The sequence below is a fragment of the Macaca thibetana genome, chromosome 12 (genome assembly GCF_024542745.1).
Source record: "Macaca thibetana thibetana isolate TM-01 chromosome 12, ASM2454274v1, whole genome shotgun sequence".
Taxonomy (NCBI): Eukaryota; Metazoa; Chordata; class Mammalia; order Primates; family Cercopithecidae; genus Macaca; species Macaca thibetana.
In genome coordinates this window covers 86,198,046-86,215,909 of record NC_065589.1, presented here as the reverse complement: position 1 = coordinate 86,215,909, position 17,864 = coordinate 86,198,046, and the positions used below count along the sequence as shown (strand labels likewise).

Genomic DNA, 17,864 nt, shown 5'->3' with positions numbered 1-17,864 from the left:
AGAGACTTAAATGTTAGACCTAATACCATAAAAATCCTAGAGGAAAACCTAGGTAGTACCATTCAGGACATAGGCATGGGCAAAGATTTCATGTCTAAAACACCAAAAGCAACGGCAGCAAAAGCCAAAATTGACAAATGGGATCTCATTAAACTAAAAAGTTTCTGCACAGCAAAAGACACTACCATCAGAGTGAACAGGCAACCTACAGAATGGGAGAAAATTTTTGCAATCTACTCATCTGACAAAGGACTAATATCCAGAACCTACAAAGAACTCAAACAAATTTACAAGAAAAAAACAAACAACCCCATCAAAAAGTGGGCAAAGGACATGAACAGACATTTCTCAAAAGAAGACATTCATACAGCCAACAGACACATGAAAAAATGCTCATCATCACTGGCCATCAGACAAATGCAAATCAAAACCACAATGAGATACCATCTCACACCAGTTAGAATGGCAATCATTAAAAAGTCAGGAAACAACAGGTGCTGGAGAGGATGTGGAGAAATGGGAACACTTTTACACTGTTGGTGGGATTGTAAACTAGTTCAACCATTATGGAAAACAGTATGGCGATTCCTCAAGGATCTAGAACTAGATGTACCATATGACCCAGCCATCCCATTACTGGGTATATACCCAAAGGATTATAAATCATGCTGCTATAAAGACACATGCACACGTATGTTTATTGCGGCACTATTCACAATAGCAAAGACTTGGAATCAACCCAAATGTCCATCAGTGACAGATTGGATTAAGAAAATGTGGCACCTATACACCATGGAATACTATGCAGCTATAAAAAAGGATGAGTTTGTGTCCTTTGTAGGGACATGGATGCAGCTGGAAACCATCATTCTTAGCAAACTATCACAAGAACAGAAAACCAAACACCGCATGTTCTCACTCATAGGTGGGAACTGAACAATGAGATCACTTGGACTCAGGAAGGGGAACATCACACACCGGGGCCTATCATGGGGAGGGGGGAGGGGGGAGGGATTGCATTGGGAGTTATACCTGATGTAAATGACGAGTTGATGGGTGCTGACGAGTTGATGGGTGCAGCACACCAACATGGCACAAGTATACATATGTAACAAACCTGCACGTTATGCACATGTACCCTAGAACTTAAAGTATAATAATAATAATAAATAAAAAAAATAAGAATTTGAAATCAATAACATAAACTTTCACTGGAATTATAAGACACTGGAAAAAGGAAAGCAAATGTAACTTAAAGCAAACTGAAAAAAGAGAATAATCAAGATTAGGCAAAACCAGGGACATCTTTAGTTATATCTAAAACACCTGACACTTCCTTTGCTGCAAAGTAAAGATTAGTCCTGGAATCCATTTAAAGAATGTAGGCTCTTTGCCCATGTCTCTAGTGCTACCACTGCCACAAAAAATGTTAGCGCCCTTATTCACCAAATAGTTAATGGATTGTCTGCTTTAGATGATATACTATGCTGAGTTTTGATTTTAGTCATCAGAGAATTAACATCTAATTGGGTAGTCAATCTGCAAACACTGGCAACATTGTGGACACCCTCCAGGAAGTGAGAATGCAGTTTCCTCTGTGATGTCAAGGACTTTAAGGGTTGTAGATGCTGCTGTTGTCAAACACCTTCTTGATATCAGTCCAAAGGAGAAGAGGTGGGCAGTGTTCAGCATGTTCTGCAGTGTGGCTTTACTGGCTTCCACTTTGTCTCCAGTCCTAATCAGCTGTACATCACTGAGGATTTCAATAGTGACCCTGGAGATTTTAGTGGTGATGCCTAAAGCCTGGAAGAAAAATGACTTCTTGGGCCCCAGACTAGTGTTTTGGGCTGGCACAGTGACTTCACGTGGGGCAATGGCACCAGCACAGACATGAACTGGCACCTATTGGCCAGCAGTATGTCCCTAATCTCAGTGAAGTCCTCCTTGGTCAATACAAAGCCCATGTTCCCTCAGATATGAGGCAACAGTTTCTCCAGAGCTGAGTTGTTTTCTGGATGGCCTCAGATGGCCTTGTGTGTTATAGTGTTCTTGTCCATCAGCTCCACAGACTTCCCTCAGAAGTACAGGCCAACCTGTATCTGCTTGGAACCCACATTGTCACTTCCACAATGAGGCATTTTGGATAATCATCTAAAAGTTGGTTGCTCTTAAGGAAGTGGTTGGACTTCCAGGTTGTCTTGTCTTGCCTAGATATCATGGAGGTGTATCAGGGATTGCCATGCAGGGTTTAAAGACAATATCACTTTCATCAGGACACCTGGCAAGAGGCTTGTTGGTCACATTTTAGCAAATCTAATACATAAATTTACTTCTTACTTTTTACGGTATAATAGGCATCACTGTGAATTAATCTGTCATTATTTACCTAATTATGAAGTGTTTCAGCTTCCTTGACTCCATTTCTACATTTTAGCCACACTGTATAAAATCATGCCTGAGGAGTTCTTTTATTTTTAGATATAAAGATAAGTATAAGATAGCAAGTCATGTTTAAGGTATTTGGGGGAAAATATATAAACAAAAACATCAACATATATTATCTTTCTTCTTTATTTCTTGAAAATATGTGGTACATGTGAAGATGTGGAAAGTGATGAGTGACAAGACAAACATAACAATAGGTGACCTATATAAATGATTATCTTTATATTCTTCTGTACTTTTGTGCTCCAGGCATCCTCTAATGTCCAGAATCTCTAATGTCTTTACAAATAAATGAATACTACTTTCTCCAATTTTTCGTAGATATATAATTAAGATAACATGAAGTAGGGGAACATGGTTGAAGCTAGACAGTAAGGCTTTGGGATAATTCAGAAGAGACCACACATACTGAACTGAATTTATTTGAGCCTGTTCTAACCTTTGGATCTTATCCCTCCCAGAGGAGATAAAGAAATCCATCCACCAGTGCACACCGAAAACACTGAGTCTACTATCTAATAAACTGTTGTGTTAGACATTATTTCCTGCTTACAGTATACACAGCTAGAGCATTCAATTCAGATATAGTGAGCAGTGGCCAGACATTTGATGACTCTCAAAAGTTTTTTCTTGTGGAATAATTTAAATGTTAAAATAACTTTAAATATTTTGCTTTTACTTGTTTTGCATTCAGTGTTTAATTCAGAACTGTTGTCTATTATCTTTTCATGCCTTTATATCTCATATAAACCTCACAATAAACTTCTTGGTGATTTAAAATACTATGTAAATAAAAAGCTTTTCAGAAGGCCTTATTAGAAGCTGAATTGGGTATTTGAAGGAAGGTTTCCCCTCCTGAAGCCGAAGATGTCTATTTAACTGCTGTGGTACCTAAGCCAAGCATATTGACTGATTTACTGTCAATCCAGTACTTGCCTAGAAGCCATTTCAGTTTAAGAGCATGTGGTTTGGCAGGCAGCATTGCTTGCAATAATGTAATAAAACAGAAAAAAAAATCCATACCTGGTTGTGAAAGAAAAGAGTCTATTTTGCCAGAGGCAGGTGAAATGGGTCTGTGTGATTTAGTGGTGGGTCAGAGCATAGACGTATAAAAGAATCCACCATTACTTGTATTTCTGAAAATGATCACATTCTTTAGAGTTCCTAAATCCTGTGCACTGTTTAGTAGTAGGGAGTAGGGGGAAGGTTACTAATTTATTTGTCTTCTGAGGCCATTGGTTTATGATGGTGCTATTACATGGTTGCTCTGGTCAAAGTTCTTTTGGTGCAACAATCAGAATGTCATGTAAGCTTGCTCAACTCTCATAAAATCAGAAGCCAGGGGAAGAGGTGGAGTTAGGCTTCAGATAAGGTAGAACTGGGATAGAGAGGCTACTTCCTATCTCTAGGGAGGCCAGCCTTCCTCTTCACTGCTCCTTCCAGCAAATCAACTCCACTCTTCTCTTTTAACACACTGGCTTCCTCTGGTTGCCCAGAATCTCAAATCACTGCATTTCTACTTTGTCCTTTTCTTTATTATAGCCTTTATGCAACATGTTTTACTGCTAAAGAACTGAGTTTCTCAAGGTCCCTTTTTCAAATTCCCCAAGAATAGAATCCATTTGGATCAATTCATGTAAGTCTTTTTCTTTCTTTCTTTCTTTTTTTTTTTTTTTTTTGAGATGGATTCTTGCTCTGTCACCGAGGCTGGAGTGCAGTGGCACAGTTTTGGCTCACTGCAACCTCCACCACCTGGGATCAAGCAATTGTCCTGCCTCAGTCTCCTGAGTAGCTGGAATTACAGGTGCGCACCACCGTGCCTGGCTAATTTTTGTATTTTTAGTAGAGATGGGGTTTTGTTATGTTGGCCAGGCTGGTCTTGAGCTTCTGACCTCAGGTGATCTGCTGGCCTCGGTCTCCCAAAGTGCTGGGATTACAGGCATGAGACATCATGACTGACTGAATTCATCTAAGTTTTGATCAAAATTTTTGCATAAATCGGACAAGAGAGAGAAATAAAGGGCATCCAGTAGGCCGGGTGTGGTGGCTCATGCCTGTCAGCACTTTGGGAAGACCAGGTCAGCGGATCACTTGAGGTCAGGAGTTCGAGACCAGCCTGACCAATACGGTGAAACTCCATGCCTGCATTTGGGCATGGTGGCGCATGCCTATAATCCCAGCTACTTGGGAGGCTAAGGCAGGTGAATTGCTCGAACCCAGTAGGCAGAGGTTGCAGTGAGCCCAGATCACGCCATTAATGGCACACGAGCCTGGGTAACAAGAGCAAAACTCTGTCTCAAAAAAAAAAAAAAAAAAAAAAAAAAAAAAAAGAGAAAAAGAAGAAAACAAAGAAATAAAGGGCATCCAAATTGGTAAAGAGGAAGTCAAACTGTCACTGTTTGCTGACGATATGATAATTTACCTTGAAAATGCTAAAGACTCCTCCAGAAAGCTCCTAAAATTGATAAAAGAATTCAGCAAAGTTTCTAGATACAAGATTAATGTACACAAATCAGATCAGTAGCTCTTCTATACACCAACAGCAACCAAAGGGAGAATCAAATCAAGAACTCAATGCCTGTTACAATAGCTGCAAAAAAAGGAAAATACTTAGGAATATACCTAACCTAGAGTTGGAAGTCCTCTACAAGGAAAACTACAACTCACTACTGAAAGAAATCATAGACAACACAAACAAATGGAAACACATCCCATGTTCATGGATGGGTAGAATCAATATTGTGAAAATGACCATACTGCCAAAAGCAATCTACAAATTCCATGCAGTCCCCATCAAAATACCACCATCATTCTTTACAGAATTAGATAAAGCAATTCTAAAATTCATATGGAACCAAAAAAGAGCCACATAGCCAAAGCAAGACTAAGCAAAAAGAACAAATCTGAAGGCATCACGCTAACTGATTTCAAACTATACTATAAGGCCATAGTCACCAAAACAGCATGGTAGTGGTATAAAAATAGGCACATAGACTGATGGAACAGAATAGAGAACCAGAAATAAACCTGATACTTACAACCAACTGATCTTGGACAAAGCAAAAGAAAACATAAAGTGGGGGAAGGACACCTTTTTCAACAAATGGTGCTGGGATCATTGGCTAGCCACATGTAGGAGAATGAAACTGGATACTGATCTCTCACCTTACACAAAAATCAACTCAAGATGGATTAAGGACTTAAACCTAAGACCTGAAACTATAAAAATTCCAGAAGATTACACCAGAAAGACTCTTTTAGATGTTGGCTCTGGCAAGGATTTCATGACTAAGAACCCAAAAACAAATGCAATCAAAACAAAGATAAACACCTGGGACCTAATTAAATGAAAGAGCTTTTGCACAGCAAGAGGAACAGTCAGCAGGGTAAACAGACAACCCACAGAGTGGGAGAAAATCTTCACAATGTATACATCCAACAAAGGACTAATATCCAGAATCTACAACAAACTCAAACAAATCTGTAAGAAAAAAAATAAACAATCCCATCAAAAAGTGGGCTAAGAACATGAATAGATAATTCTCAAAAGAAGATATACAAATGTCCAACAAATGTATGAAAAAATGCTTAAAATCACTAATGATTAGGGAAATGCAAAGTAAAAACACAATGTGATACCACCCTACTCCTGTAAGAATGGCCGTAATCAAAAAATAAAAAAGAGAGATGTTGGTGTGGATGCAGTGACCAGGGAACACTTCTACACTGCTGGTGGGAATGTAAACTAGCACAGCCATTATAGAAATCAGTGAGGAGATTCCTTGAAGAACTAAAAGAACTACCATTTGATCCAGCAATCCCACTACTGGGTATCTACCCAGAGGAAAAGAAGTCATAACTCAAAAAAGATACTTGCACGAACATGTTTATAGCAGCACAATTCACAATTGCAAAATTGTGGAACCAAGCTGAATGCACATCTGCCAACAAGTGGATAAAGAAACTGTGATATCTATATATCTATATATATATGATGGAATACTACTCAGCCATAAAAAGGAATGAATTAACAGCATTTGCAGTGACCTGGATGAGTTTGGAGACTATTAATCTAAGTGAAGTAACTCAGGAATGGAAAACCAAACATCGTATGTTTCACTGATATGTGGGAGCTAAGCTATGAGGACATAAAAGTATAAGAATGATACAGTGGACTTTGGGGACTTGGGAGGAAGGATAGGAGCAGGGTGAGGGATAAAGGACTACAAGTATGGTGCAGTGTATACTGCTCAGGTGATGGGTGCACCAGGATCTCACAAATCACCACTAAAGAACTTATTCATGTAACCAAATACCTGTACCCTAATAACTTATGGAAAAATAAAAAAATATGTTTTTGCACCAGATGATATCATAGGTCCCTTGCCAGCCTATAAATTTGTGCCTCAAACGTGATATGTCAGGTCCCTTGTCATGTGGTCTACCATGCATTCAGCATGGACTATGGACAGGAAAGGCAACAAGTAGTAGGCATGTCTAATATAATAGTAGCTTCTAATTTTATTAAAGGTGGGCTATGCCTTCTTTTATTAAAAAGTGTTGAGTGCCTGCTATATGCTACTATGCTGAGTTCTCTATGCTAACTTCTGGAAATACAACTGTCCACAAGATGGAAAACCTCTGTTCTTCACTGATCTGGCCTGGCCGCTTCATCCTTAGGTTCCTTCAAGCATATTTATTCAGTGTGTCCTTTATTTAGACTGTATACTCCCACGTCTGAGTCTTCATAATATTCCATATCCTAAAGACCCCTGCTTATAGTAATGCATGAAGCCCTACCATTTTTATTATTCCAAAAGCTGTGTAAAGCCTATTCTTTCACAAAGTGTTTTCACTCCATCCTGTATCAAAACACTTGCAATTTCTTACCAGTCCCACACTTTCTATTTGGGTATTTATCACCTTAAAATGTTCTTCCTTTTGTCTTTATCCTCTTTCCCTATCTCAGCTTACAGAATGCCCTGAGCTGATTAGAAGACTGTGTTGTTGAAAGAGTTGAAGACACAGTATTCTATATAAATATACATTTGGCTTATATTATTCCCCGTAAGTCAGACTTGAAGAAGGATTTAAATTTATTTATTTATTTATTTATTTATTATTATTATTTGAGATGGAGTCTCGCTCTGTCCCCCAGACTGGAGCGCAGTGGCGCGATCTCGGCTCACTGCAAGCTCCACCTCCCGGGATCACTCCACCTCCTGCCTCAGCCTCCTGAGTAGCTGGGACTACAGGCGCCCACCACCACGCCCAGCTTTTTTTTTTTTTTTTTTTTTTTTTTGTATTTTTTAGTAGAGACGGGATTTCACCACATTAGCCAGGATGGTCTCAATCTCTCGACTTCGTGATCCTCCCGTCTCGGCCTCCCAAAGTGCTGGGATTACAGCTGTGAGCCACAGTGCCCGGCCGGATTTAACTTTATTATACACAAATTTGCTTTTCCAGTACAGAGACTGTGCAAAGGCATTTCCTGTAGCAAAAGAAATTGGCTAAATAAACGTGATTCTCTGGTGATTCATTGAGCTGGTAAAAATCCAGGTACACTATTGTTTCTTTCTATAGGTACTTTAGCAAACCAAGTGAATAGCCCACTAGAGAAAAGTTGTCACTTTCACTGATTCATCAACACTTTTCCCAGCAATCACAGTACCTGCACCATCTGTGTTTAGTACTTTACAAAAAAAAAAAAAAAAAAAAAAAGGCTCTTTGCAACTGCCATACAAATCAGGGGCACTAACAAGGTCACACAGAAGGGAATTTCAGGACTCCAGTAAGATGTTCTACTGCATGGCAGTAAGCAATAACAGCATTCTACACAAGTTCTCCAGTATCCCAGGCTGCTCTGCCCCAGCCTAGAGCTGCTTTGGGTCCACTGGGAAATGTGTATTATGCCTGGGTTAATTTGCTGATTAATCTCTAGTCAGTGGTTTGTGCTTTCCCCAGATGGCCAATTAAAATTTACAACTGGCAGAACAGTGTCCTGTTGGCAGGCTGCTGAGGGGCTAAACCTAGAGGCAGTGACAGAAGGCATGGGCCGAGTTTTGCCTTGTTTTCCCCTCCCCTTTTCTTTATTTCTCTCTCTTGCTCTTTTTTAAGCTGCTGGATTTATTCAGAGGAAAGTGTAAGCCGGGCTTATGCGGTAAGTGTGAGATGTGGGGTGTAGTTTACAACTCTGCTGCTATTTACTCTTCAACACTCTCAGGGCCGCTCCAGTATTCCAGGCATCAACGGTTTTACCCACAGCAAATATAGCTGACAAAATCAGCCAGGGGGCACAACTGATTTAACAGCTTCTGAAATGTAATAGCCTTTTTTTTTCCCCCTGATTTGCAGTCCCCATGGATTGATGGTCTAATATCATTCACTTCCTCACAAATATATAAAACATTTACAGTTGTTTGTGTAAATCAAAGGCAAAGTGCTGTGTGTGAAGCTGATAATAAGTAATGTTGTGATATATATAAAAGATAACATACTTTTACAGCAGTAGCCCCCCAAATTAACTGCTACTTTTTACTTAGCATTCTATACAAATTGCATTGTATACACATTTGAATAAAACATACAGCAAGGAATTTAATTAAAGAAATGCAATTTGGTATTACTCTTTATTTTACAGTGAAATGTTTACCATGTGCTTCAAATACACATGAGTCATCTGGATTGGAAATTCTGAAGGAAATTTAATCGACTACCGTTGATCTTTACATAAGCCAAACATGGTAATGATGTATGGTATTATGATAGTTTTTTATTTCATTAACTGTTGATATTAGTTGCCAAAAAATAAAATAAATACATTTCTTGATACAGAAAAAACATTTTAAAGATGCACATTACATTACTGATGATAAAAATAATTTAGGGGACTCAAGTATAAGTCTCATATGAAACAAACTAGGGGATTCAAGTATAAGTCTAATATTAAATGAACAGGAAGGGAGGTGGCATTGTGTTAAATTGCCTTTATGTAAAATGCATAAAATTTTGGATATTTTGGATCCTGTTTTTACAAACAGCATGTGATACAGAATTTACATATTGGACATTGAGTCCCTATTAGACATTGAGTCCCTATTAGATAAACCTCACGTTCACACATGGCACTCTGTGAGTCATATTCACTATGCCATCTACCACAACAAATATGTAATTGTTAAATTAATTTTTATGAAATAAAATTTAAAAGTATTTAGAGACATGTTAAGTTTCTTATGGACAATGACTACATCTTGTTAAGCTTTGGTCTCAGCACCAAGAATATTACCTTGTGTATTATATATATAGTGAGCTTTCAAGAAATGTTTGGAATATTACATTAAGAAATAACCCTTCATCAAAGAGGAAAAGCTAAATTTATTCCCTGCAAGATTTTCCATGTCAACCTCCATCCAAATGAAATCTCTCAGAACATTTTTCAGAAGGGAGTCTCTCATGTGTTCTGGCATTGCATAGCTCTTGTCCACATGATCATAGGATCCTTTGTGGCAAACATCATGTATCCCAACTTTTTTGATCCTCCACAGTGTTAGCACCATTGTACCTGCTCAATAAATGTATCTTGAATTGTATTCAAAGTCCCGCCTGAATTGCTGCTATACTTTACAGAAACAACTCAATTTCATTGGTAAATTTTTCATACTATGATGCCAAACCTTGACTATGCAGGATTTCAGTTCAACTTTTAAGGGAAGTGGTATAGGCCAAAAGAATTATAAATGGGATATCTGCAGACAGGACAGAATTGCAAGATTAATATTTCATAGTTTTATATTTTTTTGTCTAATCACGTAGACTACAAATTTCTTTGAGGTTTTACCTATTAAACAAAGCACTTTTATGTAATATATTTGTTATTCTGAGATATTTGGCAGTACTTAAATCATATTTGTTCTCAGTGGATTTGGGGAGTTTATATTTAACTAGTAGCTGATGCTCTGACTCACTGGTGAGATGATAGGACCCAGATAAGAGGCAATACAGTATTACTAGTTGGAATTGATCCATGAATCATCATGTCTTAATGGACAGACTGCAGGTTAACTTCACATGTATTTATTAAACACATATTCTATTCAATGTACTGTGTTAAACACCATTGGGCATCAGATATAGTTCCAAATATCAAGAAATATGTGATCTATGAGCCAAAATAAGAGAAGGCATAATCTGATTACTGCCAAAGATCGAGTACAAAGAGCCATGTAGGACAAGTATTAGGAAATGATTGAATTTTGTCTGAAAGGATTGGGAAAGCCTTCTTGGGGAAGGTAAGCCTTATGGAATAAGCCTTATGGAATAAGAAGGGAGAAGTGAAGGGGAATTTCCGGGAAGAGGGAATTGCATGAGCAAAGGTATAAAGGTGGAAAGATCTTAATTTAGTTTAGGGAGTAAGAATTGATGAAAGGATGATAAGAATGTGTGAGTATGGGTACAAAATGAAACTGGAAAGGTCAATTGGTAAATTTGAGGTATAGAAATTTGAATTGAGTTTTTGATCAAGGCAGAGTCTTCAAATTTGTTAGGCATAGAAGGCATCCTAGTTATGTCTTCATTTAACAATAAATGAGAGATGTGGAAATCTGGCAGTCAAAAGAGAAGTCGGCACTATTACAATAAATTAAACAAGAGGTATGAGAGCGGCTGACCTAGCCATGATGGTGGGAATAGAGAAGATGATGAACAGCAGAGGTATCTGTGATGCAGAACTGACAAGACAGGATGATGATCGGGACGTTGAGGATAAGGAAGAAGGTAAAGTCAGAGATTGTCTCAAGTTTCTAGGCTAGGAGGCAAAATGGTAGGCAATGCCCTTACAAGGAAAAATATGACAATGGAAAGATTATGTTTATAGAGGAAGAGAGTCCATTGAATTTTTGATTTGTTGATTGTGAGGCATTGACAGAGTATCATTTTTTTAATATATATAATATATTGTTAGAAATACAGGTCTGCAATTGGAAGTGAGTTAAAGACTAGTGTTGTGTGCTGGGCACAGTGGCTCATGCCTATAATCCCAGCACTTCGGGAGGCCGAAGTGGCAGGTCACCTGAGGTCGGGAGTTCGAGACCAGCCTGACCAACATGGAAAAACCCCGTCTCTACTAAAAATACACAATTAGCCAGGCGTGGTGGCGCATGCCTGTAATCCCAGCTATTCAGGAGGCTGAGGCAGGAGAATTGCTTGAACCCGGGAGATGGAGGTTGCAGTGAGCCAAGATCTTGCCATTGAACTCCAGCCTGGGCAACAAGAGTGAAACTCCGTCTCAAAAAAAAAAAAAAAAAAAAAAAAAAAAAAAGAAGACTAGTGTTGTGGATTTGTTGGTTACCTGTGTAATGCTGTGTGTAATGTGTCACCTGAAGTCGTAGGGATGGATAATATTGTCACTGGTCAGCTGACAGTACACACTGACTTCACCACACAGATTATTAAAGTATTAGATTACTTCTCTATGGAGTGGTAAATATAGCTGTCCCAAGTTCTCCAACGTAACCTCTCCCTGAGCCATCCTGGCACCTCTAGAGAGATCCTGTGACCACTGCAGCAAAAAGACAATTAGAAAGTTAGCATCTGCCCAGCATAAGGCCACCAGCACACTGGGGCAATGCTGGGGCTTTGCCTGTTCTCAGTGGTTGATGCCATTTTTAAATATATATATTTTTGGTCATTCTTACCCACAGAAGGACTATATAGCAAGAATAGAAGCAAGCTGAGGTGTATGCCACATGACATGACAGGTAGGAAGAAGTGCTCACAAGGGACATAAGCCTTTCTCATCCTTGTACCTACCATATTCTTTAAGTTAGTTGCCACGGTGGGACATATAATGAGATAAATGAAAAAGACATTATATAATAGAGTTTTTATTGTGTGATGATATAGTTCAATAATAAGATGGCATATGCAAAGATGATCAGTATAAACTTTTAATTCTTTTCTTATATTTTAATTGGCACATAATTTGGTGAAAAGCATTCATGTGAGGCAAAGGGTTGTGAATAGAAATGTATTATACACAAATTTACAAAGTTTTATTCTATATAATCCTGCAAAACTTAACTTATACAATCTTCTGAACCGAAGGGAATTGAATTTCCCTGAAATTATTACGCCCACTGCAACACACAATGTTTCATTAATATGTCCACATTTTCTTCTTTAAAATTATACCTACATTTGGGAAAACTTAAAGGTACATAATCTAGAAAAATGCAAAACAGGGAGTGCACATTGAATTTATACCAGAAACAATCGCTTTTGACTATTGGATCATGAATATCTTACCTACAAGCTTCACATATCCTTGTGACTATATTTGAGCGAACTGTAAATTCTTAGATCTCAGACATTTCCCTGATTTTTCTTTTTGTTAGGTAGAATAGAATGTAACAGATCATTCTAAGGCAAGATTGTGGGAGTTTTCCAGTTGAAAGGTCATGTAGCAAAATCAGTGTGCTAGCTGTAATCTTATCATGCCTTTCTCAGCATGGGAGAAATTTAAGTATTCATGATATTGTAATTACACATACTGATCATGTTTCACTAATGACCCTGGACGAGAGTTAGAAAGGTATGTTTTTCCCCTCATCACAAGAAAAAAATATTACTTATTCTAATTATTTGCTATTGAATTTATATTATACAATTTTTATAAATACTTTAATTTGATCTGACAATTAATTGGTCCTACAAATGCCATTCTTTCCTTTCATCATCTGCTTTCAGAGAGAACAATTTTGAAGACATATTTCTAAGTTATTATCCAGTGAATTACAGTGAATAAGCCTTACGTAAATAATAAAAATGTAAATATTAGATCTATGCCCTAATAAGAGGTGGGTCAGAGTACTTTAAGATATTACAGGGGGAAGCCCAGCTTATTGTCACTATTTTCATTCTTTTAATTGTATATTCTTAATTGAACACTTAAGCAATGTAGAGTAGGGTGAGCCCATAGCTACTTTTTGCATAAACATATGTATGATTATTTAATCAAATGTCAAATCAACCCTTGCCTGTTTTACAGTGACCTGCAACACTTTCTAGCAAGGATTTTCAAAACTGCCAGTTCAGTAGCAAGCAATATTGGTATATCTACCCCTGGTGCTTTTGGTAGTCAACACAATTCACATTCCTCTCCAGAATAGGCACAGACCTACTGAGGCATTTGGTGCATTTAATGAGATTTTTACATGAAAATATTTTTATTTTACCTTAATTAGGCAATTAAAATAAAATAATGAACTCCTAACAGCTAGATGGGTCAAACACAAGTTAAAAGAAGGCCTTTTGCTGTGTTTCATTCTTTTAGTCGAATATAGGGAAGAATAAAATGTAGAACAAATAAAATATTTATTATTAGGACAATGAATTATTATTTGAAAATCCAAATGACATGAAGCAATTATAACCTTGGTGAAGAAATAGCTACTCATTTGCAAACTCATGTTATATGCCTGAACACTGCACTTTGGGAGATGATATAGAGACAGATAAGTTGTAGGATGGCTCTGTATGAGCTGAGATCCTCCAATGATGCAACTACATGGGACCAAATTAATGTAGGTAACGCCTGAAGAAGATAAAGGTCATAACTGATGAGATTGCATGACTATATGCAAAATAAGTAAGCTAATAAATAAAACTAGAGAGACAGAAAGTAGGAAAAGAAATAAAAAAGAATGAACAAATGAAAGGACGAAAACAACTTTTAAAATAATTTTTAAGTGTAACATCCAGGCAATTTTCCTTTCTAGAGGATGAGCAGAACTTTGAAAATGCAAAGCCACGATGTCTGTTGAAAAGTTCAGGCATATTAACTGTTGCCCAAATTTTAGTGCCTGTTTGCAGAATCTGTGACACTGAGTGTAAGTGAAAGGGGCTGGTTGAAAGAAGATCACTTTAAATTAATATGTATGCATTATAGTGATATTTAATGTTTATGCATTATTATTCATTTTGTTAGTTATGTATAGTTTACTTATTCATTTATTCACTAAATCTTGTATTATCTAACAGAGGAAACACATAGCAGTGAATAAAACAGACATGCCCTTACTGTCACAGAGCCTATATTGTAGTTGGCAGGGAACAGACCATAAACAAATATATATGAAATAATTATAATGGTTATTAGTTCTATGGAGAAAAATATGGCAGGAAGTTAGGTTAGGGAATGCCCTAGAAGAAGCATTGCAGTTTAAAATAGGAATATCAGGAAAAGTCTCATTAAGATGGTAACTTACAACCAAATACAGAAGACAGGTGAGGGAGTAAGCTTTATGGGAAGGCAGAGAAGTCCACACATGGGCCTGGCATGTTTAAGGAAAAGGAAGAGGTCAGTGTGCTGGCATTATGGTAAGGAAGAAGGGAAGTAACAGAAAATATGGTCTAAGAGGTCAGAGAGGATTGCGTGGAGCCTTTTAGACTAGTGAAAGATGAATTTTTTGCTTTGTTTCTTTGTTTGTGTATTTTTGGTTTACTTGGAGATGCTGTTGTGGTTGTGAGCAAAGTGACAAGGAGACAAGAGCAGAAGTAGGGTCATCTTCTAGGAGGCTATAAAATCCAAGCCAGAGGTGGTTTGATGATAGTCATAAAAGGAGAATGATTTGGTTGGCTAATGATCTACTTGAAAGGTGGAGCTGGAAACATGGGCTGATGAATTGCATGTGGGTTTCAAGAGAGAGAAAGAAGGGAAAACTTACTCCAAGGCTTGGACCCTGAGTAACTTGAATGGAGTCACTATTTTCCAACATGAGCCAAGATTGCTGGAGAAGTAGGATTGGAGTGAGAGGTGAACAGGATTTGAATATATTCAAATTTAAGATATCTTAAGATGTTGAGTAGGTGGCTAAATCTATGGATTTGGAATTTAAGAGAGGTGGGAATTGGTAACACATTTGGAAGTAGTGAGTACAGAATTGTAATTAAAACCACAGACTGGATGAGCTTCACCCTTGACATGAGTGGAGATTAAGAAGAGGGAAGTTTGAGGGCTGAGCTTTGAGGGTTTTCAATGCATAGAAGCTGGATAGAAAATGAGGAAAAAAATAACAGAAGAAATTGAGAAGTAGTGACCAATGAGGTGGGATAAAGATCAAGAAGATGTGTTTTGGAAGCTAAGTGAAACAAACATTCTCAAAGTGAAGAAGTAAACAACTGTATCAAATACTACAGATATGTCAAGTAAGGATTGAAAATTAATCACAGATCCTTGTATTTATGGATACCCTTTGGAATTCTGAACTAGAATGGAAGCATCAGTTTTATCTAATGTCATATTGGAACAAAAGCAATACCAAGTTTGTTCAGTACACTTTCTATATGGGACACAGTGATCAGAATGACTAGCTGATGTGAACCTGAGTAAATTTTCACCTGCACAAAAAATAAAATGAAGAGTCCTTCATATAGGACAGTGATACAAAGAGAATCTGAAGGTTCATGGTTTTCTAAAAATAATTTGAAATGAAGTTTCACTTTTTCAATGGTTGCTATTCTGCGTAATTTAATGATAATGTGAGGAAATGGAAAGGCCCCAAGAGAAGTTGTCATATACTTGGGAGGTACCATAGATTCACACCATGTGTTGAAGTTCTTCTATCACAGGTCAGCGTGAGCTGCACCTTCGGATCCTCTTCTTTCTTGAACCATGTTGCAAGGGGGAGGCGTGTGCTAGGAAACACATCCCGAGGGAGCTCCGGCAACGGAGAGTCTGCCTACTAGGTCTCAAGCGCACCTTTATGGGAAAAGAAATTCTAGTGTTGGGTAGTGAAATTTGTGAGACTTCATAGTCTATTTTTATAATGAATTTTCATAAATAAGCAAAAACATGTTTCCGTGAGGAAGAGAAGCGAAGGTTAGTGACTAGAAGCAAAAACAATGGTTTGGTAAGAATTTTACGTGTATCTCAAAGAAAATAAAGTCATTCTTGCAGCAGTTTCAAAAACTTACCAGCTGTGGGAAAAAATTGTATGTAACAAATGCATTACATATAACATTATCTAAATGTAATAAAAGTGAAGCCATCACTCACTTGGTAAATATTTTTATTGGGGATCTACTATATTCTGGATCATTTTGCTAGCACACAGAAAACGTGCTTTCAGAAGATTTATAATGAGAGTTCCCATTAAACTTAGTTTCATTTGATATGTCAAGGAACATTATCTGTCTAAAGTAGACTGCATGTTTGGTGAGGCATTGCCACATTCACAAGAGTCTCTGTCCCTGTGATAAACTGCAATATAAAGCTGATTCCTAAAGCCTGGAGATGAGAAAGAGTTTTACCTCTCTTCCACACAAAGCACAGGACTTTCCTGCCAGTAGAAGAGAGCAAGCGGCTCTGCAGAGCAGGCTTTGCCTAACTCACCCACTTGACTGCACAAATGGAGAAAGTGGGAGAGTGAGTATTCATGGCAGGAAGAAGAGAGAGGATACTGTACAGACACTGACCTTTAAGGCACATTAACGCTCACATAACAAGTGGCCCAGTTAATGTCCTGGCTCTGAACAACCAGATTAACAGCTCTTCCTCCCTGGTCTGGGGATGAGGAGACCAGTCAAAGCACTCTTTCCAAAGACCTTAGTTTTCTCATATATATAATGAAGCAGTTATTATGAAATTCTCAGATACCATCCAGCCTAAAATTCCACGTGGCATAAAAACAGAATTTTGAAAATAATATGTAAATTAACACTTTTAAATCCTGCATTTTATAAGGATTGGCATATATTTGCTTCTCAAGCTGTGTTGAGTAGAATCAGCTTCAGCTGGAAATTGTTAGAAATAGAGTCTTCAGGTCTTACCCCTGGTGAACTGAACCGGGATCTGCATTTTAACATGAGCCCCATTTTATACGCATATCTAAGGCCACATTCAGACCAATCTTTGAGTAGCAAGTTTATAGAGATAAAACCACAAGACACGTTAAATTTCAAAAATAGTGGGTTACACCTAAGACAATTACAAATGGGCAGCAGCTCTCTTTACCATTCTTTGAGGATTCTATTTACTATAGAGTATTACAATGTAACTAATTAATAGAAAATCTGTCTAATGACATCTGGGATTGTCATTTCCCATTCGGTTAAGAAAAGAAAGGAAAAATGCCTACTTGGTACTTGTCTTCTACATATATATTGAAATTGTATTTAAACTTACAGTATCGTCTAGTTACACCTCCCTGATTCCCTTGGTTGTGCTACTTTGAGATTTGTCAAAATGTTTGCCTGACTATTCTGAGTTTTCTCCCAAGGACTATTTTGGAAAGGAGTTTCTAAAGTTATCAGGAACTTATATGAAGTTGTTTAAAGATCATTGAAAATCAATGGCTTTGAAATCAACTACGTATCTTGGCTTATTCTAAAAACTATAAAAGAAATTACAAAAATATAAC

General features: G+C 37.6%; 1 pseudogene; it reads right to left on the bottom strand.

The window, feature by feature from the left end:
* Window positions 1-1,442: 1,442 nt before the first annotated feature.
* LOC126932335 (60S acidic ribosomal protein P0-like) lies at window positions 1,443-2,218 on the bottom strand (annotated as a pseudogene).
* Window positions 2,219-17,864: the final 15,646 nt, after the last annotated feature.